This window comes from Eubalaena glacialis, chromosome 14 (assembly GCF_028564815.1).
Source record: "Eubalaena glacialis isolate mEubGla1 chromosome 14, mEubGla1.1.hap2.+ XY, whole genome shotgun sequence".
NCBI classification, from domain to species: domain Eukaryota; kingdom Metazoa; phylum Chordata; class Mammalia; order Artiodactyla; family Balaenidae; genus Eubalaena; species Eubalaena glacialis.
In genome coordinates this window covers 22,927,960-22,950,963 of record NC_083729.1, presented here as the reverse complement: position 1 = coordinate 22,950,963, position 23,004 = coordinate 22,927,960, and the positions used below count along the sequence as shown (strand labels likewise).

At 43.8% G+C, this 23,004-nt stretch overlaps 1 long non-coding RNA gene across 7 annotated transcripts in view; it reads left to right on the top strand.

The window, feature by feature from the left end:
* Nucleotides 1–23,004, top strand: part of LOC133074749 (uncharacterized) — a 118,136-nt gene that overhangs the window by 70,148 nt on the left and 24,984 nt on the right. The window lies entirely within an intron of this gene.

Here is a 23,004-nt window from a genome sequence, read left to right as displayed (position 1 = left end):
CTGCCTTCTGTCTCCACCAAGGCTGCTGCTGGCCCATCACATTGTGCCAATTAAGAAAAGGGACCCATTCCACAAGATACTTTTCTCCCTTTGGCTGGAAAATTGTCATGAATATCCACTCTGTGATGACCGGGAAGGGAGGATGCCTTGCAGATGGGCTGCCTTTGTGCAGTGCACAATCCACATTGTTGCATGTAGCGCCCCTGACCTTACTCCTGCTGAAAAGTTCCTTTCCACTGTCATCAAATCTGATGACCTTTCCTTAGTTCTTCTCTTTGATCTCTCATTTTCGTGTGACATTAGGAACCACCCCCTCCTCTTTGCAACTTGTTATGTTGGATTGAAGGAGACAGGACGGAGCCGGATTAAGGATACAAGTGGTATATTGCTAAAAAGATTGATTGGCTATTCCAACAGCCGCAAGCCCCAGCACGGCTCTTCACCAAGCCAGACCTTCACGGTAATCTACCCCAGACGTTCATTGCCTGGGGGCTTCCTGCTCTCATTCTCAAGGTCATCTCTGGTTCCAGTTTCCTGTCTCCAACGAGTTCTTGTTCTCTGCTCTGGCCTTGGGCCTTTCCCTTTATTGCTACCCTGGTGTTTGTGCCAACAGGGAATTCATCCTTTGTTCCTTAACTTTTTACCCAAACCTCCCTACTCCAGTAAAGTTTTCGGAGACAGAAGGAGTGCGTTTTCATTCCAGAGCTGCAAACAGTGGACTGTGAGAACCCTCTACTTTCAGAAGTCCTCTGGGGACTCTGTACTCCTGCTGGTCCCCCACTCTGTTCTCCCATCCCGTCACCGATACAGCCCTATTTAACCTTTTCCTTCATAAGCTTGTATCCTGCTAGCCTATGCCTCCAGTCACACCCGCCATCTGAAGGCTGGTAAAGGTACTATCCTGTGGGAAGACAGTTTCCTCCCTAAGAGGAATTCTGTTACCAGACATTAAGCCAAGGTGTTTTTCACAGGCCTCAGTTCTTAAAGTGATCCCAGATGGATCAAGTGTTCAAGGTCACCTGTCCAGACCGACTCAAAGTGGAGGGAGCAGTTTTAAGACAGTGAAGATTCTTTTCTAGAATTCTCTTCTCTCTGGGACCATTTTTTTCCCTCTTCCTGGGCATTTCCCCCAGTGTGCTGCTGACACATTTTACCCTGCATTTCTGGGTTCCTACCAAAGCTCAGAAACTGACTTCTGATTGGATGGATTCTCCATTGCACTTCATGCAAGCAATGCATGAAAATAATTATAAAAATAATTACAATGGAATGGGTGCCTGGGTTGCTCTTCACGCAGGCCCAGTCTTGCTGTACATGACATTTCCTTTGACCAGCTTTGAAAAATCCAATTTAGATGATCACCACCTGCAGTTTCAGTCTTGCATGCAATGCTAACTCAGAGACTCCTTTGTTACCAAAACAATTTGGTTGGACTTTGCTGAAAAATCTCTCTCTCTCTCTCTCTCTCTTTCTCTGGCATTGCTACTTTCCAAAAGTTTCTGAATCATGTCACAAATTCTGTCCCTCTTTGCCTTTTGTGATGTAAAGCCTTTCCTCCCTCTCCTTCCACCTCTCAGACCAACTGTCTCTCTTTCTTTAGACCAGCTTCCTTCTTCTGTTTCCCAAAGGTGAGCCCTTCTGGCTCACTTTTCCCTCTTTCCCAGGAAACCTCATCTACTCTTGAGGTTGGGCTATTACTTCTAAAAGTTAATAGATATCTCCTTTATTTATTTATTCATACACACACACACACACACACACACACACACACATATGTATATGTTTTTACAATCCTAGCCATTTTTAAGTGTACAGTTCAGTGGTATTAAGTATATTCTAAGTATATTCATACTGTACAAACTTCACCACCATCCATCTCCAGAGATCCTTTCACCTTGTAAAACTGAAGCTCTGTCTCCATTAAACATTGACTCCCCATTCTCACCTTCCCAACCCCTGGCAACCATCATGCTACTTTCTGTCTCTATGAATTTGACTACTCTAGGTACCACATAGAAGTGGAATCATACAGTATTTGTCCTTTTGTGACTGGCTTATCTCAGCATAATGTCCTCAAAATTCATCCATGTTGTAGTATGTCAGCTATTACTTTTATACAAGTAATTCCTATGGATCCAGTCCTTACCTCACTTTTATGATTCGCTTCTACACTCCCAGTTACCTTGTGGATTCTTTAACATTGAATCACTGCAGTCACCTCAAAGACCACAAGTCTAAAATCATGCTCACCTACCTTCCCTTCAAATCAGAGGTTCCTCATTTCTATCAACAGAAATAAATTTCCACAGTCTCTTTACATCTTGGGTCATTTTTTTTCCTTCTCCCTTTATCTTTCCACCTCAAGTTACTCCACAGCTTATAAACTGTCTATAGCTCCTTATTGCCTATATAATGAAGTCCAAAGTCGTAAAGCCACTCACAACCTGGCTTTGAATTAGTTGGGATTAGGCTCAGTTGCATGTGTCAGAAAACCCAAAATAATAGTGGCTTAAAAATGAGATAGAAGTTTATTTACTTTCTCTCATGCAAATGAATTCTGGAGATAGGCAACCCAGGTCTGGTACATAAAGCTGTTAGGGACCCAGACTCCTTTCTAGTTCACTGCTCTATCATTTCAAGGACATCTCTATCCTCGTGGTTTAAGATGCAGCTGGAGCTCCAGCCATCACATCTGCATTCCAGGCAACAGGATGGAGGAAGGGGTAAGAAGAAAGGGCACATGCTAACTGTTGTCTAAGGACATTTCTTAGAATTATCTCCATACCATTTGCAATTATATCTCATTGGCCAGAACTTAGTCACATAATCACATCTAGCTACCTGGGAGGATGGAAACTATAATCTTTATTTGGGTGGCCCCATATCAAACTAAAAACTGGGAGTTCTGTTACTAAGGAAGATGGAAGACTAAATATTAGGTAGGAATATTAGGCCTCTGTTCTGCTTCAGAGTGCCCTCTGCACACCCTGGTATCAACACATCCCATTAGAATGGGATTATTTGACACTTGCTATCACTCCCACTAGGCTGAGAGCTCTTTAAGGCTGAGAATCTTGTCTGCTTCATTTTTGTGCTCTGGTATTTGGTGCAGTGCTTGGCAAGGAGGAGGGGCTCAACAAGTGTTTGATGAAACACTGGCAAAAATTATACAGGAGGGAGGGGCCGGGAAAGTGTCCCAGAACAAGGAAGAAGCTGCTTTGGGGTAAATAATCCTCTCCTAGAAAAAATAACAATAATACTAATGAAATTAAATAATGTCCTAGAACATCATTATGCATTTGTGATTAGGACAGATATTTTTTTCCCCCTAACAGAAGAAATAAGCTATTCAGTGATGTTGAGACGGTGCTTGAAGTCACATATCCATTTAGTGCTGAGGAGGCCTGGAGCCTGCATTCCTTCACTCCAAGCCCAGCGATCTCTTCCCTAGAATGGGGAGGCCAGAGCAGACTGCTGAATGACCTACCTCCAGTTCACCAGCTCCAAATTCCTTTTGCTTTGTAAATAAATGAAGTCCTGGAGGCCTGCTTCAGAGCGAAGCAGCAACTCCAGGGAAGGCCCAGAGAGGAGCTTCAGAGTGTGCCTTCTCCAGACGGGGACACCCCACCAGGCCTCTGTCAATCACCAGCCTTGTAAATTCATGGGAGGCCCAGGACCTGTAATCTGCAGCTGCCTGGACTTCAGTAAAAGTCTATCTTGGGGCCCATCCCACACAGTGTGTTCTTAAAGTGCCATAATGGTCTCATTTAATCGTTGATTGCCCCCAAACAGGAACTCAAGAACAATATTAGAGCCAGTCCTCGCTCAGGGGCAACCATGTCTTATACTGGACGAGAGAGTAGGGCTGTTGACGTGCTTTCCTGTCTAGTTCCATCTTGGGCTCAGGACAAGTTTTGCAAGATAGTGAAGCACTAGCTATGCCTTACGCTGATTCAAAGCACTCTCAGGCTTTCACTAACACAGTGGTTGGCTCGCCAGAGGTGGTCCTGGAACCAGCAGCATCAGTATCACCTGGGAATTGTTAGAAAGGCAAATTCTTGGACTCCCTCCAGGCTAACTAAATTAGCAGCAATCTGAATTTTAAGCTCTCCAGGTGATTCTGAGAAACACTGCTCTAGTAGGCACCCAGGTGAAAGTTATAGGTGTTGGAAGCAAGAGCTGGCGGCTCCTTGGGCTGCAGTGAGAGTCTCGGCAGGCTGGTCAGGTATATCCTGGCGTGTTTGGGGTGTTGGCTTTGAAGAGGCACTAAGGTGTCTGTCCAATGCGTGCTGCTTCCTGAGAGGAGAAGACGCATCCCAAAGGAGGAACCATGGCCAGCCATGGGCAACAAGTAAGGGAACTGGTGGGACCCCGCCGTGGAGGAGGGTGGGCAGCCAGCTGGGACAGGCAGGTCCGGTTAGGCACACCAGGGCCTAACGTGCAGGCCGGGCCAGGGTGGATGCTGGTCTCTCGGACAGCTTTCTCTTGTACTCTTGGGTATGGACCAAAGATTCTAGGCTGCCTGGTTGTCAGTGAGTTATCGATTTCTGCCCTATTACTTGGTAATACCCTTCCTAGGTGCCTTGCATGAGCAAACACTGTCAATGAGCAAATTGCATTCTCCACATTTCACAATATGCCCGGCACCTCCCATACTTCTCATTACCCATCTCCCTCCAGCTCCTTGCCATGGTGATGTGCAGCAGCACCTCCCTCGGAAGGGGTGCACTTGGATGTTATGCCATGAGTACTGTCGGCTTGATTGGGCTTTCAGGCTTTCGTTTCACATCTCTACCTGCCAGTGCTTTGTCATTCCAGGGACGGGAAGATGAATGGGATATCAGTATTACATGCAGTCAGGAACTGGTGTGCCTGACTTGGTTGTGTCATGTTAAAATCAGTAAATCATCTTATGAAAAGTTATTGGTAAAAATCAATTGTCCCAGTGCTGTAATTAAATCCTGTAACTCCGTGTTTACTAGCAGGCAGTGAAAGTTCTAGCCTACGTGTTTTACACATTGACGCTAAATAATGCACCAGTCCTCGCGGTCACATCACCATCATTGTGTCTGCACCTGTGAAGGTCGTGGCTCAGGTGGGTGGGGCTGGAAGGAATGCCAGGATCTTAGTATTGGGGGTGGGGAAGAGGTAGGCACCCATTTGGGGAGTTGGATTCTGAGGGAGGTGACCAAAAACTTACTGTGTCCACATCAGTAATTGGGTTTGACAAATGATAAGGGTTTGCTAGTGTCCAAGTGTGGGGCACGGGAAGGGGAGTCTCTTGGTCTTGGGGAGAAGCAAGAGTAGACAGGTAGCCACTTGAAAGTCCATCGGGCTTAGAGCTGGGTGAGCCAAGGGCAAGGCTTCATAGCAGCGACCAGCCAAAGGGGTAGGGACTCCAGGCCTAGAAACAGGAGCTACCCAAGAACTCAGTGGTGACTGGACTGTTTAGAGAAGGTAAGTGGACCTGTGAGTGTCTGTTGCAACAGACGTGTGCCTGGAAAGGTGACTCCAGTACACCAGCTGGTGGGTGAGAGGCTGTACACCTACCAGGATTGGCTCCAGACCAGGAAAGGTGTCGGGGGTGCTGAGGGAGGTGGGACTGTTGATGCCTGAGCCCCAATTCCACTGCTGGGAAACAACGTGGGGTGAATGATCAGTTAGATAGTTTCCAAGGAGGTCATGGATTTTCCGAGCTTTAATTACAAGTCTACCTTCCACATGTGCGCCCCGCTCCTGCCCTCCTTGGGGGAGGTTTCTGGAGCGAATGCAGAGGGTTGTAGAGGAAGGCACTTTGGAATTGGGCCAACCAGGCTCTGAATCCTGGTTTTGTTCTGTGAATCTGGGTATTTTGAGGGAATTTCTCTTCATCCTGCTGAGTTTCAGTTTTCTCATCTCTGAAATGGAATCCCTCGTGCCTCCTTCACAAATAGTGCAGTTGTGAGGGTGAAGGAGGTCAAGCACCTACTTCATCACGAAGGCTCCTGCTCCCCCCTCCCAGCCCACATCCTGTACAGGGGACTTGAGCCCTCTGTATTTTGCAAACCCGAGTGACTGCCTCGAATAAACACACATTAGCCCATCTGCGTCAGCTTTGCTGTAAACAGGGGCTTGGGGAGAGGGAATCTATTTCTTTCACTTGGAAAGCCAGAGGCAATTTTCTTTCCTTTTCTTTCCTTTTCGTAAGAGAGAATCTATGCTGGATATTCTATCCGAGAGATCAAGTTCAGTCCTCTGGGCATGGAGTCACACGATATCCATCGAAATTACAGGGAAGGCTGAGGTCTGGGCCTCACCCACAATGTTGATTGTGGATGTGGAGGGAGTCTAGCTCTGGTTGCATGTTGGTGAGAACCAGGATGGGGTGTGGGCTCAGGCATTTAGGCCATCTACTCTATGCTGCCACTTTGGAACAACCCAATACTTCGTTCCCCTCTGGAGGAATGAATTTCTAAATTCCTGCCTCATAGCCAGAGTGTGAATTTGGATTATACCACTTCAAACAGCCCTGTTTGCTCTGTGCCCCGCCTGTGCCCCGTGCCCGCTTGGGTTTGAGCTGTGTTTGCTGCTATTAGCCAAAAAGGGGAGGTCCCTTGGCCCTTCAAAATATCATCCAGTGGCAGGGCCGCCTGGCATATCAGAGCCTTACAGCTGCATCTAATCTTCCTGGAGTGGGCAGCTGAGGCACCCCAGCGTCCTGGCGCCTGTGGGCGGGTGATTGGCTTGCCCCAACTATGCATTTGAACTGAAGAGCCTTCAAAAGGAAGAGTCACGTTACAAAGCTATAGATGTTCCTAAGTGCTGTGCGTCAGGGGTACGTGATATGTGTATGTCATCCTGGTTTAAAACAAACTCTTGAGAGCCATTGGATCCCCAGCTGTTTTTGCTACACAGATTGGTAAAATGCACATGGAGATTTTTGGAAGCTGTAGGGGAAAATGGTAGAAAAGAATAAAGGAGGCCTTTTGGGGGACAATTCTGGAGGAGGAGGAAGGAAAGGGACAGAAGGGATGAAGAAAAGGGGAGAAGAGAGAAGGCTGGGGGAGGAGAGGCAGTCAGCCGTAGTTGAGTGATCCAGTTCTATGTGCATACAGTATGTCCCTACTGTATGCCAGGTATGAATGCCAGCACCTGCAGCCATAAACGCTCACTGTGCTCTGCTGTCAACAGCAAGGTGAGGTTTCCACAGGGGAATGTGTCACAGTGAATGTCCAGTGCTCTGGACATCTCCCTGAATGCAGCCAGGGAAGCATCTGCCCTGGAGGACTGGCTATGGCCATGGCCTTGGTTTCCATTCCTTTGGAAGACATCACCACAAGCTCTTCAGGACCTAGACTGGTGTTGTTTACTGCCCTGTCCCCAGGGTCTGGTGCAATGCTTGGCACAAGGTAGATGCATAGTAAATATCTATTGAATGAACAGGAATGAATATTTGATTGAATACTGTGAAAAATGACACCAGAGACTGAGGAAGGACTTCAGTCCAGACATGGCTCACTATATGAGTGCTTCTTAAATTTTTTTTTGAATATTGTATTACTGTCTTTGAAGATGGAGTAACGGGTCTTACAGCGAAGGAATACAGGTAGCCTCTACAAGCTGGAAAATGAAAAGAAATGGATTCTCCCCCTCGAGCCTCCAGAAGGAATACAGTCTTGCTGACACACACACACACACACACACAAAATTACTCTCCCAAGAATCTTGTTTAGATGTTGATTAAGTAGGTCTGGGGCAGGGCCTGAGCCTCTGCATTTCTAACAAGCTCCCAAATGATGCCGATACTGCTGGTCTGGGGGCCACTCTTTGAGCAGAGATCTTCATCTTTCCTAAAAGCTGGCCAGTCATCTACTGATTTGATCTAGCATCCCCCTGACCTCAGAAGTGAGGGCCACTTGGGCCTCACTGAGAAGTGGTTAGAAAGGCTGAAGTCTCCTTCACCAGAAAGTAGAAGATTATAGTTTGGAATTCAAAAAGAACTTAGTTCCCAGCCTTGTCTGCAACTTGCTGAACTCTGTGGTCCAGTGACCCAGGACCAGACAGAAAGAGAATGCAAGCATTTCCCCTCTTCCCACGGCTGGCCCCCTGGGACATCCCTGCGGTGGAGAGGTTTGGGTCCTGCAGCCTCACCAAGTACCCCTTGTGACCAAAGCCTTCCTAAACTCCAGGGAAGTGGTTGCTAGGATCCCATGGGTATGTTAGGGGTCTTTTCTCTGTTCTGGGATCTTTTTTTTTTTTTTTTTAAACATCTTTATTGGAGTATAATTGCTTTACAATGGTGTGTTAGTTTCTGCTTTATAACGAAGTGAATCAGCTATACATATACTTATATCCCCATATCTCCTCCCTCTTGCGTCTCCCTCCCACCCTCCCTATCCCACCCCTCTAGGTGGTCACAAAGCACGGAGCTGATCTCCCTGTGCTATGCGGCTGCTTCCCACTAGCTATCTATTTTACATTTGGCCGTGTATATATGTCCATGCCACTCTCTCACTTCGTCTGTTCTGGGATCTCTGAGGCTCTCTTTCTAGGATGGACATTACTCCTGGAGATTTTGGACAGACCCAATTCTCCTCTGGAATCCAATCCAGCTATACACAACCACCATCACTTCCGTTTCCACCAACTTGTTACTTCCACCACTGCCTCTGCCACTTCTGCTGCTGCCTCTCCATCACTGGCACCACGGCACCAACTCCATCATCTCCACCTCCACTGCCTCTAGCTTGCACTCATAGAGCTTTTTCAAAAAATTTTTATTTTTTATTTATTTTTGGCTGCATTGGGTCTTCGTTGCTGCACACAGGCTTTCTCTAGTTGTGGCGAGCAGGGGCTACTCTTCGTTGTGGTGCGCGGCCTTCTCTTGTTGCGGAGCACAGGCTCTAGGTGTGTGGGCTTCAGTAGCTGTGGCACGTGGGCTCAGTAGTTGTGGCCCGCGGGCTCTAGAGCGCAGGTTCAGTAGTTGTAGAGCATGGGCTTAGTTGCTCCGCAGCATGTGGGATCCTCCCGGACCAGGGCTCGAACCCGTGTCCCTTGCATTGGCAGGTGGATTCTCAACCACTGCGCTACCAGGGAAGCCCTCACATAGAGCTTTGGTAGTTTTCACAGTGTTGTCATATCAACCTGTGTGGTAGGCACTGTTACCTCCATTTAAAAGAAGTATAAGGGCAAAAGAAACTAAACTCTATGTCTGAGGTCTCAGAGCTAGTAAGTGGCAGGGTTGGAACACAAATCAGTGTCATCTGATTCCAGAGCAAGTGTCATCACCCACTGTTCCAGTGTCTCCTCGAAGGGGCCGTACAGTCCATTCCAGTCTCGTCAGTGGTTTTACCCTGGCAGGGAGGGCCTGCTCCGTGGAGAGGGGCAGATTCATCCTCCCATGGGCGTGGTGCTTATCCAGCCAGAGAGGGAACTCAAATCTCCCTGAGTCCAGTGGCCAACCCCATTCATTTATGGCCATGTTTCTGTGCCAAAGCAGCAGGCTGAATGGTCACTTCGTTGAAACTTTTAATTCAATGGGGTGGATAGGGGGAAGTGGTCAGCAATGTCACTGTCACTTCATGACTGCTTGTAGAGCCAACCTTTGAAAGACATTTATTTGTATCTAAAAAAAAGCAACAACCCCCTTCACCCTGCTCCCATCCTGAGCCTGTGATGCGGTCAGAAGACGCTAAATTGTAAAACACTGATAATAATGCCTTACATTGTTATGGCAATGTACACCTGCTAATTAGCCCATAAGACTTTGTTTCATCTTACTCCTCCTGATGGCTCCTTTTAAGCTTGGCAGGACAGGTATTATTAACCTCATTTTATAGATGGGAAAACTGAGGCTCAGAGAGGTTAACGGACTTGCTCAAGGTCACAGATCTAGGTCCATAATGCAAATTGTCTGCCCCCAGTTCTGGTGCTCTTTGGTCACATGCACATGCTATGGTGGTCACCTGCCTTGAATGCACAGTGTCACCAACCAGCAGAGAACCTTCAGAGGGGACATTCCATCCAAGCCCTGGCAGATTTATTACCAGTAGCTGTCATGCCTTATTTTACTACCCCCAAATGCAACTCTTTAGAAAAACACCTGAAAATTAACCAAAGTGCTCTGGGAGCTGAGTTGGCATCTGAATGAGAACAGGACACGGGAACACCCAGGGGAGGGGCAGGAATGCTTCTAGAGGGAGGGGCACAGGTACTAGAAACGAGCAGGTCCAAGGTCACGCCCAGAGATAGCTGATGTAGGGAGCAGCAGGCAGGGGTGTGCCACCCAGCAGGCCAGGCTCAGGTCTGGAAGAGCCAGGGCAGGAGGCACGTCAGGCCCAGAGTCTGGGTTTTCAGAACCCAGGCCCAGAATTCTGAAGAAGAATTGTCAAGTACTCATGTCTGGCAACAAACAGCCTGGGCCAAAAAAAAAAAAAAAAAAAAAAAAAATGTGTCTAGGCAAGAGACCAAGAATACCAAGCATGGAGACCGACACTAACTAGGGTTGCATAAAGCAGAGGCCGTTTTTAGACTTCCTGTCCAAGACAAAACTAGGTTTAAGTGTTTAGGTTGGTATGAATCCACGGCGGAAGGCAAGCAGGCCAGTAGACTGCAGTGAGAGAAGCAGGAGGTAGAGCGCAAAGGATGTCTCTGACAATGTTTGTAGATCTGTGTTTCCCAAGCTGACAGTCGGCAGAACACTGCTTCACAGGATGCTTCTGAGCGTGTCAAGACAGAAGGGTCTGTGCTCAATAAAGATGGGAAATACTGGATTAAATGAAGCTATACAGGTTCCTTTATCACAGGAGTCCTCAGCACCTTTAATATGCAAATATGCAATGTGAATTTCCAGGTGAGAACTATTAAAAGCAGAATTTTCCAAACTTTTTTGACCCCTCCCCCTTTTATTTTTGCCTTGACACACTTGTTAACATCTCCTGGAACAGTGTTTGGGAAACTCAGTCCAACCCTCGCTCACCTGGGCCAATGGCAACACCTGCAGTGCTTTCTGCTTCCGTATTGGGACCCTGGCCTTCTCCCTCCTCATGAGTGTGCTGGAGGAAGGGGTGGTTAGCTTTAGAAACCTGAACAAAACAGAATTGTGATTTTAAGATTAGCCCACCCTTTCATCTCTAATCTGGCATGTTTCCTTCCAGTCTTTTTTTCAATGCCTTTTTAAAGCTTGGTTATCACAGTCTAACACATTTTAAACTCGTGTTTGGGGTCTTGTATCCGGGGGTTGGCAGCCTGTCTCAATCAATGTGCCAAACTATACTGAAATTCAGAATAAAAGATCAACAAAGCTGGGGGACCCCAGCCTTTCTCTGCTTACCAGGACATAAGCTGCCCACCTTGTTCACCCAGTGAGCAGGACCCAGAGGGACAGAGTGGAGTAGGGGGCAGTCAGTCCTTATTGTCTTTTTGGATCAAGCATAGTCCTATGTGTGACCATAGCCATCTGGGCTGGAACCAGCAACACTCCCTGATTTTTCTTTACGGATCTGTTCCCTTGCTGTTCCTCCTACTCTGGCCTCAGCCCCTCTGTGTTGGGAAGTCCTTAATGGTCATTGACTACTACAGTGGTTCTCAAACTTGGATATTGATCAGAATTACCTGGAGGGCTTTTTAAAACACAGATTGCTGGGTCCCACCCCCAGAACTTCTGATGGGATAGACCTGGGATGGAAACTGAGAGTTTGCATTTCTATTATGTTCCCTTGTGATGCTGATGCTAGTGGTCAGAGGACCACATTTTTAGAACTATTAGTCTGTAGTTCCCAGACCTGAGTATTAGAATCAGCTCGGGAGATCGGTTACTTGGAGATTCCTGGAGCTCACCTCAGCCCTACTGAACTGGAATCGCCAAGGGTCAATATCTTGTCTGCCTGGCCTGGCCTCTGGTGGCCTGTTTCCCTCTCTCCTGTGCCAAATAGGAATACTGGGATACTGGCCCCTCCTGTAGTGAACTTCCTCAATTGCCCGTTGGCACAGAAACCCATCATCTCCAATGTGGCTAGGAAAGTTGACAAGGAGGATTTGTATTTGCCATTTGATTAGTTTTAAGAAGGTCCCTATCTGGATGTAATCTTTTTTTTCTCTCTCTAGTGGAAGTAAAACTATCATTTGCGTAGCACTTACAGTTTGTCAAATGTTGATCTTTGACAGTAATAGTATGTCGTAAGAATCATAAACCCCATTTTACACATGAAAAGTCTGTGGCTCAGAAGGTTTAAGAAATTGGCTAATGACTCCAAGTCCCATTATTTTTCTGTTATCCACTGCTGGAGAGAAAGCTCTAGGAGAGTGTGTTTACACCTGATTTGGAGGGTAAGCTCCTCCCCTGTCTACCTTGGGGCAGGTGTGAAGGCAGACCTAATAGCTCTGCCTGATCACTGTGGTGAGCCCATGGCATCAGGCTGCACTTTATTTCAGGTAATTTTTATACAGAGACATCTTGATAGGGCTCTTAAATTTGAACCTCAGACAAACTAGTCTTCAGAATTGAGACTAACTGAATAAATACAATGTGGAAGTAATTAGATGTGCTAAACAATTGAACACATAGTTTTCATTTTCACTTGCCACATAAAATTTCATTGTATGAATATTATTCTTATTTTAAAAATGAGGAAACTAGATTCAGTAAGACCAGGTGACTTATCCAAGGTTATGGGGGTAGCAAGTGGCAGAACTAGAATTTGAAGTCTGTTTGACTTCAAAACCTGTGCTCTTGAAATTAAAATGATCAATAATAACACGTGTTGGTGAGGATGTGGAAAAAATGGAACTCTTATACAGTGCTGATGGGCATGCAAAGTGGTACCACCACTTTGGAAAGAAGCTTGGCAGTTTCTTCTAGAGTTAAATGGACCCTTATCATATGACCCAGCAGTCTCACTGCTAGATATTTACCCAATAGAAATGAAACACACATATACACAAAACTTGTATTTGATAGTTTTGTTCACAGTAATCCCAAACCGGAAACTACCAAAATATCCAACAACAGGTAAATGGGATAAATAAATTGTGGTATATCCATACAGGGAAATACTACTCAGCAATGAAAGAATAACAACATGGATGAATTTTTAAAAATTGAAGAAGCCAGACATCAAAGAGCATATTCTCTATAATTACATTTATACAAAATTCTGGAAAAGGTAAAACAAATCTATAGTGGTACATGTGCAAGAGTTAGGGTATAAAACCCTGTTTTTTAATCTCCATTTTACAGCTGAGAAAATGAGGCTCAGCAAGGTTAAATAGCTTGTCCAGGATACACAGCCAGCAAGCTACGCTTCTCTTCTTGATCTCAGGCTGTCTTGCTTGACCACACTCTTTTTGCTGGCTCCCTCTTCCATTCAGAAGAGTGTCAGCTTATTTTGCTCAGAGCTGAAGCCTGGGCTTACTGCTTCCCTCTGCAAGTGACTCAATACCCTGTAAGGCTGGCATCACTTGGACTTTTCTGCCCCTGTTTTACATCTTTAATCTCACTTTATTTTCTTCTTTTCCTGCCTCTTCTGTTCTCTCTCCAATCTCTTAATACTCCTGCTTGCTCCCTTCAAATCCTCTCTCCTTTGCTTCCTTCTATTTTTACTGTGTCTACACCCATATCTCACTGTTGGGGTGGGAGCTTTCTGCCAAGGTGTGATTCTCAAAGAAACATTTTCTTTGGTGAGAAATTAATTATCTGCCCCTCCTAAGGTTGACAGGTTTAGGATGGCAGGATGCCCTGTTAAATTTGAATTTCAGCTAAGTGATGAATATTTTTTCAATATAAGTATGTCCCAAATATTGCATAGGACACACTTATACTAAAGCATTATTTGTTGCTTATCTGAAATTCAAATTTAACTGAGTGTCCTGTATGTTACCTGGCAATTCTAACCCCTCTTGATAGCGCATCATTTTGTTAAGAAAGGACAGGTTTTTGGCAGAACCTCTAAGAACACAGTCTCCCTGGGGAGCAAAATAAGACTGGCCCTTCAAGGTTTCTCCACCTGTGTATCTACCACCCAAGCTCATCTTGTTTAAGCTTCCATCCCCAAGAGGCTGCTGGGATTTCCCTCACTTCCTGCTCTGTCCTTCACCTCTTTAGCTCTGGATACCTTGCCTGTCTCCGACTTACCCACTCACTGTTGTCCTTGCCCTGTTGTGGATCCACGTTCTCTAGCCTTGTCTCTCTCTCTCTCTCTCTCTTTTCTTTTTTTTGGGCCATGCAGCATGCAGGATCTTAGTTCCCCGACCAGGAATTGAACCCGTGCCCCTAGAGTGGAAGTGTGGAGTCTTAACCACTGGACCGCCAGGGAAGTCCCCCTTGTCCCTCTTCAATACCAACTTGCCCTTGCCCTGCCCAATCTGGCCAGGCTCAGGACTCTATAGGCCAGGGTCAAAGCCACAGTACATTGACGATATCAGTGCATTCCAGACCCCAGCTGGGGTCACAGCAAAAAACACTAACTAGGAGCCTTGGCTCTTCCATCCATCTCTACCCATTATGTGTAAGTTATACCAGCAGACTCATTCATTGCCAGGGTTGAAACTGGGCAGGCCTCTGATTCACTAGGCTGTTTTCAAGTGGTTACTGGGTAAAAGGACTTAGAAATATATCCTCAGTTGACAAAGGGCAAAAAGGGCCTATATTTAGTTTATGTCAATAAAATTCAGGTGATTGTTCCCGGAAAGAAACAAGGAAATCTTATATTAAGCTACCTGTTGAGATTATTTTGCAATTCTCTCTATTCCCTTTGAGATTTTGCAGGCACAAAACACGTGTAAACTCTTTGGTCTGTGGAAAACTAAATGAGAAGCTGTCTGTGGGAGCGGTTGGTTGGTTTATGGTTATAGTATTTTTTTTAATTTTTTTTTTCAGACTTATTGAGGTATAATTGACAAAAAAAATTGCAAAATATTTAAAGTGTGCAATGTGATGATTTGATATACATGCACATTTTGAAAGGATTCCCCCCCATGGAATTAATTAACACATCCATCACCTCACATATTCACCTTTTTTAATGTGAGAACATTTAAGTTCTACTCGCTTAGCAAATTTCAATTATGCAGTACAGTCTTATCAACTATAGTCACCATCCTACACATTAGATCATCAGCCCTTTTTCATTTTGTAGCTGAAAGTTTGTAACCTTTTTCCAACTTCTCCCGATTTCCCCCACCCTCAGCACCTGGCAACCACTTTTCTACTCTCTGTTGCTATAGTTTGACCTTAATTTTTAAACTTTTTTTCTAGGTTCTCTATATAAGTGATACCATGCAGTATTTGTCTTTCTCTGTCTGGCTTATTTTACTTAGCATAATGCCCTCCCGTTTCATCCATGTTGTTGCAAATGACAGGATAGTCTTCTTTTTTTAAGGCTGAATAATATTCAGTGTGTATATAAACCACATTTTCTTGACCCGTTCATCCATCAGTGGGCACTTAAGTTGTTTCCATACCTTGGCTATTGTGAGTAATGTTGTAATGAACACAGGAGTATAGATACCTCTTCGAGATAATGGTTTCATTTCCTTTGGGTATATATCCAGAAGTGGGATTGTTGGATCATAGGGTAGTTCTATTTCTAATTTCTTAAAGAACCTCCATACTTTTTTCCTTAGTGGCTGTACTTTAGTTTACATTTCCACCAACAGTGTACAAGTGTTCCCTTTTCTCCATATTCTAGCCAGCTCCTGTTATCAGTTGTCTTTTTGGTAACAGCCATCCTAACAGATGTGAAGTGACATCTTACAGTTTGTTAAAATTTATTTTAAAATTTTTTTGGAGTATAGTTGATTTACAATGTATGAATTTCAGGTGTACAACAAAGTGATTCAGTTATACATATTCATATATTCATTCTTTTTCAGATTCTTTACCCATATAGGTTATTACAGAATATTGATTAGAGTTCTCTGTGCTATACAGTAGGTCCTTGTTGGTTATCTACTTTTTAAAAAGAATATTTATTTATTTACCTTTGGCTGCATTGGGTCTCTTTTAAAAATTAATTAATTAATTAATTAATTTTTGGCTGCGTTGGGTCTTCGTTGCTGCACGCGGGTTTTCTCTGGTTGCCTCGAGCGGGGGATACTCTTTGTTGCGGTGCGCGGGCTTCTCATTGCAGTGGCTTCTCTTGTTGCAGAGCACGGGCTCTAGGTCCGCGGACTTCAGTAGTTGCAGCATGCGGGCTCAGTAGTTGTGGCCCGCGGGCTCTAGAGCACAGGCTCAGTAGTGGTGGCTCACGGGCTCTAGAGCACAGGCTCAGTAGTTGTGGTGCATGGGCTTAGTTGCTTCGCGGCATGTGGGATCTTCCCAGACCAGGGCTCGAACCCGTGTCCCCTGCATTGGCAGGCGGATTCTTAACCACTGCACCACCAGGGAAGCCCCCTCGATATGTATATTCTTAGTGCCATTTTGTTAATTGTTTTGGTTAAATTCTTTCCTAAGTATTTTTTGATGCTATTGTAAATAAAAATTTTTTTCTTAATTTCTCTTTCTGATAGTTCATTGCTGGCATAAGAAATGCAACTGATTTTTTAATATTGATTTTGTATCCTGCAACTGTACTGAATTTGTTTATGAATTCTAACAGGTTTTTGGTGGCGTCTTTAGGGTTTTGTACATATAATATCATATCATTTGCAAAAAAAGGACAATCTTACTTCTTCCTTTTCAATTTGGAGGATTTTATTTCTTTTTTTCTTGCCTGATTGTTCTGGCTAAGACTTCCAATATTATGTTGAATAAAAGTGGTGAGAGTGGGCATCCTTGTCTTGTTTCTTATCTTAGAGGAAAAGCCTTCAGCTTTTCACCATTGAGTCTGATGTTAGCTGTGGGCTTGTCATATGTGGCATTTACTATTTTGATGTATGTTCCAGCTATACCCAGTTTGAGAGTTTTTAGCATGAAATGATTAATTTTTTCAAATACTTTTTCCACATCTATTGAAATGATCATATGATCTATTTTTTAATTTTTTAAAAATATTAAGGTATGAGGGTTTTTTTTTAATTTATTTATTTTTTTTGGCTGCGTTGGGCCTTCGTTGCTGTGCACGGGTTTCCTCTAGTTGCTGTGAGCAGGGGCTACTCTTCGTTGCGGTGTGTGGGCTTCTCATTGCGGTAGCTTCTCTGGTTGCGGAGCACAGGCTCTAGGCTTGCAGGCTTCAGTAGTTGCAGCATGCGGGCTCAGTAGTTGTAGAATGCGGGCCCTAGAGCACGTGGGCTTCAGTAGTTGCAGCGTGTGGGCTCAGTAGTTGCAGCGTGCAGGCCCTAGAGCGCGTGGGCTTTCAGTAGTTGTGGTGCGCGGGCTCGGTAGTTGTGGCTCGCAGGCTCTAGAGTGTAGGCTCAGTAGTTGTGGCACATGGGCTTAGTTGTTCCACAGCATGTGGGATCTTCTGGATCAGGGATCGAACCCATGTCCCCTGCATTGGCAGATGGATTCTTAACCACTGTGCCACCAGGGAAATCCGATCATATGATTTTTATCCTTCATTTTATTAATGTGGTTTGTCACATTGCTTTTGTGGTTGTTTGCATCCCTGGAATAAATTCCACTTGATTATAGTGTATGATCATTTCAATTTATTGTTGGATTCAGCTTGCTAATATTTTGTTGAGGATTTTTTTTTTAATTATTTATTTATTTATGGCTGTGTTGGGTCTTCGTTTCTGTGCGAGGACTTTCTCTAGTTGCGGCAAGTGGGGGGCCACTCTTCATCGCGGTGCGCGGGCCTCTCACTATCGCGGCCCCTCTTGTTGAGGAGCACAGGCTCCGGACGCGCAGGCTCAGTACTTTGTGACTCACGGGCCTAGTTGCTCCGCAGCATGTGGGATCTTCCCAGACCAGGGCTCGAACCCGTGTCCCCTGCATTGGCAGGCAGATTCTCAACCACTGCGCCACCAGGGAAGCCCTTGTTGAGGATTTTTGCCTCTATGGTAATCAGGGATGTTGGCCTGTAATTTTTCCTGTAATGTCCTTGTCTGGCTTTGGTATCGTGGTGATGCTGGCCTCATGAGTTTGGAAGTATCCCCTCTTCTTCTGGTTTTTAGAAGAGTTTCAAAAGGATTGGTAGTAGTTTTTTTTTTAAATGTTTGTTGAATTCACCAGTGAAGTCATCTAGTCTTGGACTTTTGTTCATTGGAAGGTTTTTGATTACTGATTCAATCTCTTCTACACTAGTAATCGGTCTGTTCAGATTTTCTATTTCTTCATATTCAGCCTTGGTAAGTTTTATATTTCTAGAAATTTATCCCTTTCTTCTAGATTGTCTAATTTGTTGGCAGGTAATTGTTCATAGTAGTCTCTTATGGTCCTTTATATTTCTGTGGTATGGCTACAGTATTTTAGAGGGGGCAAAGCATGGGATTTACTTTTGGCATTGGTTCAGCGGTAAAGATGGAATCAGTCAATCAGTCCATCAATACAGCACCACTGCCTTGAGAGAACAGCTGTAAAAAACTGTTTTCTCAGAGACATTAAGGAAGACACACAAAGCACTTAGCATACAGGACAATATCATACGCAGTATAATTAAGCTGTTCATGAGGAGGCAAGGTAATAAGCGAATTCAGAGGCTAGAAAGGGAGTAGTGGTCTTGGCAGGGAGAAGTTGGAGAAGGAGTCAAGGAGAAGGTGCTACTTGAAGTTGCATCTAGATGGCTGAAAATGTTGAGTTCCAGGGAATGGAGGAGATGCCCTCCTTCTTCTTCCAGAAGCCCCTTCTCAGTGTGGGAGGCACTTGGAAGGAGGCCAGGGTAGGTGACAGCTTTGCCATTGTTCCTGGCTTGGGCTCCCACTAGGTTTCTTGGTGGTGCCTGGGGAGGGGCATGGAAGTACTTCTCTCCATGGTGGTGCCTTTCTAGCTCAGTGTGGAGAAGTTTCCAGGGGTCCCTGCCTTTTGGTTCCCTAGCACAGATAACAAGGAAAACAAAAGCTGCCCCCCCACTGGATGGGGGCTCAGGCTAAACTACACTTAGAGCTCAGTAAAGGAATAAACTTGGCATGATATTGCACCAAAATCGCACTTGGTCACCAGGGGCAGCTGTGCAGCCAGCTTCCCAGGCCTCCATTGTAGATGCCACAGCACATTACACCATTCGCCTGGTCTGTGGGCAGAGTGTGTGATTTAGGGTAGAGCCAGGGAAAGAGGCAGTGTGGTTTAGTGGGAAGAGCACAAGTTGTTTTTTTAAAAATCTACTTTATTGAGCTATAACATATATGATATAATCACCCATTTTCAGTGCACAGTTTAATGAGTTGTGACAAATGTAACCCTACCACAGTCAAGATATAAAGCAGTCCCATCACCAAGAATTCCCTCCCTCATCCCCTTTTGCACTCACTGCCCCTGCCCCAGCCCAGGGAGTCCACTTATCTGCTTTCTGTCATTATAGATCTGTTTTAACCTCTTCTAGAATTTCATATAAATGGAATCACAGAGTATGTACTCCTACATATTTGGCTTCTTTATGTTTTTGAGGTCCATCCATGTTGTGAGGATTGGTAGTTCATTCTTTTTCATTGCTGAGTAGTATTCCATTGTATGGATATACGGCAATTTGTTTATCCCATTCTCCTGTTGTTGGGCAGTTTGACAGTTTCCAGTGTTGGACTATTATGAACAAAACTGCTATCAACATTTTTGTACAACTTTTTGTATAGATGTATGTTTCTTTTCTTTGGGGGCAAATATAGGAATATATTACTGGGTCATGTGATAAGGGTACATTTAACCTTAGGAGAAACTGTCAAACTGTTTTCCAAGGTGGTTGAACGATTTTGCATGCCCATCAGCACTGTATGGGGAATTCCAGTTCTTCCACATCCTCACCAAAACTTGTTGTTAGTGTTTAAAATTTCAACAGCACAGGTTTTGAAGTCAGACAGCTTTCAGATTCTAGTTCTGTTACTTGCTAACCCTGTAACTGTGGATGAGTTATCTGTTCTTATAGAGTCCAGCTTCCAGTCTCATTTTAAAAATGAGAATCCTAATACCTTCTTCATGAAGTTGTTGTAAGGATAAAATGTTTAAAGGTAAAGCACCTGGCCTTGGCTACATGATTTATGTAAAACTTGGGAACCAGGAAAAGGAGAGGGATACAAGTTTGGGAGGGGGGAAGAGTTAGACACTTTAATAACAACAGACTTAAAGTTGAAAAGGAATGAACATAGAATTTCAAGTTTGAACCTAAGAGTAGCTTAGGTAACTATCAGATAGAAGCGTAATAACTTGCTGATATATTCTAGCTCAGAAACCAACCACACAGTTATCTCCTAAAACCAGTAATGTATTTGTTCTCAATTTTTTAAATTCTTAAAAAAATTTTTTCTATTAGTTTTTGTTCTCAATTTTTAATGTGCACCTGAACCTTTCTAGGTGGAGGTGAGGCAGTAGGGTGATAGATTAATGCAAGAAAAAAATTTAGCTAGAGAGTTTTGAAATACAACTTGCTGTCTGTATGCATCCCTGGAAATTCTGATTCTCATGATTTGGGGCAGGTCCCAGTAATCTGCATTTTTTTAAACAAGCTCTCCAGGTGATTCTGATATCAGTGGAACTTGTACTGTATTTAAGCATGTTCTCAAGAGTGCTGTGGAAGGTATCTAATCATGCCATGCCTCTACTTAAAACAAATCCTTCCCTTCTGCCTCTAACATACTGTCAAATGCATCCTGGACAAAGTCCAACTCCTTAGCATGGCTTCCAAGTTTCTTCACAATTTCCCAGGCTCAAGTACTAAGGAGGATAACACTAGGAGACACTGTTTCTCATCAGGGAAGAAAACAAATCTCCCATTCTCTTTTAAGAAAACACTGCACAGTGTTAATGTGAGGAGGGCACATCTTAGGTCCTTAACAGAAACCAGTTTCGCTACCTGTTTCTTCTGATCAGCTATGAATATTTCCACGTTCCCCAAACATTTTGCCACTCATCCCATAACTCAGATGCTTTTTCTTCCTCTCAATGAAATCCTACCCTTCTTTCATAACTTACTCAAAGGTTCCATTACCTCTAGTCTGAAATCTTCCTGAATTTCTCCTCATTCTGTCTCATGAGGGTCCTTGTATTGTATGCAACTTTACTCAACATTCACTACATGTGTTTACTTGTCTGTTTCTCCATCTAGCACAGTAGTTCTTAATTGTTCACGCCCACTACCCAGGACAGATAACACAACCCCACCCCTCAGGGATCACTCCATGCTCAGGTCCTATTAAGCAGGAGTCCAGAGACCAGCTTTATCTTCAGACCATTCTCTCTGTCTTAGGAAAGCACATTGGGTTGCAAGAGTGTTAGAATGATGGGTTGTAGTGATAACTGTGATTTCAGTTGAGGACTTGTCCCCAAAGAGAATTATATAGGATGACCCATTAGGATGTGGAAGAAAATATTACATTTTCTACTTATTTGCCATTTTAACCTAAAAATAAAGAAGAAGCTGGCCTTCCTCATATTTTCTTTGTGGATTGACCCTGGCATTCTCATGCAAGTGTAACATGTATGGGTGGTTTCCTGGGTGTGGCAGTGTGAACCCAGCGCAGAGGGATTGAAAGTGGTCCTTTGCTCAATTGTCTACTTTCAACATGCTGTGATGACTGTCCTCCCATGTCATAGAGTTAGAGAGTAATAGAACCAGAGTTGAAATCTGTCTGACAACAAGCTGTCAGACAAATTAAAGCAACAAGAAAAATGGCAGAGCTGACAGCCATGAGAGTAAGGGCTCATTCAAAGCCACATTGAGAAAGAAAAACAACGATGATCTAAGCAGACCTGACAAGGAGACCAAAAAAAAAAAAAAAAAACAAAAAACAAACAAAAAAACCCTACAACCAAAACCCCAAAAACTTTGACATTGATGTTATCAAGAAGTCAAGAAGTCTGTATGGAGTATGAATTTATAAGCACCTCTTCCTAGTACTAATAAACCCCTCCCTAAGTGCATTATTGTACATTCAGATTTAAGCTAATGAAATGAAACCACATGGATTCGCAAGACATTTAAAAACTAAGCATTTGGTAACATGTCAGCAAACCACTATATTTTTTAAAAGCAATGTTTGAAATCATAGGGTTTTGAATTCAACACCTCACAAAATTCACTAAACTTACTGATAAATGTTTAGAGGTAATTTTTTTCCTTTTTTTTTTTTTTAGTTTTCTTACTAGCAGAGGCAAAGAGCCACATGCCATAATGACTAAAATAAAACAAGGGAAACCACACAGTGCAAAAAGAATAGGTACATGCTTGTCTGTGTCCATTGTTGGAAGATGCATAGAAAATATTGCCAAGTGTTGAACAGATTATGAAGCTTTGGGCATCTGGATAAAATATAGATAAAAAACCCAATATAACTTAGCTTACGGTGTTTGTTGAATTGTTTCAGTTATGAAATATACATACAGTTGCTCTTTCTCTGTGTGTACCATTAAAAAAAGAAATATGTACCAGTGAAGACATATACTCAACAGAAAATTACTTCTTAAAAAAAAAAACCCTGGAAGCATCTTCACTAATAGAATTACTCCATTGACTAGAATAAAAAGATTCCCAGGTAAGAGTACAAACACAGCACTGTCAATGAAATTCTTTCACTGTATCATTTATTGGCAAGCTATTGCAGCAAAGCCAAAAGCATACAAAATGAGATAGGATATCATCAATGTGGTTATTGTTACTGGAGCCAGAATTTTAAGTGTAATAGAATCTTTGTAACATTTTGTAATGAGATGGGGAGTCACCGTGAAAATATTTTGGCAATGTGCTTGTAAAAACCGTCAAGCCTGAAGATGAGTTATGCATTTTTAAAATCAATAGACAACTGTTTCAAACTTGCTGACCTTTTCTCTGATGACAACTGGTTGTTGGTAATATGTCACCTAGCAAATATTAAAAACAAACAAACAAAAAAAAATCACCTCACTTCATGGAAAAGGAGAGGAAGTAATTGCTTTCTGAAAGTAAGTTGTGGAGTGTGGTGTGTGAAAATACTCTTTAAAAACAAAGGTAGGGGAGTGGGAGA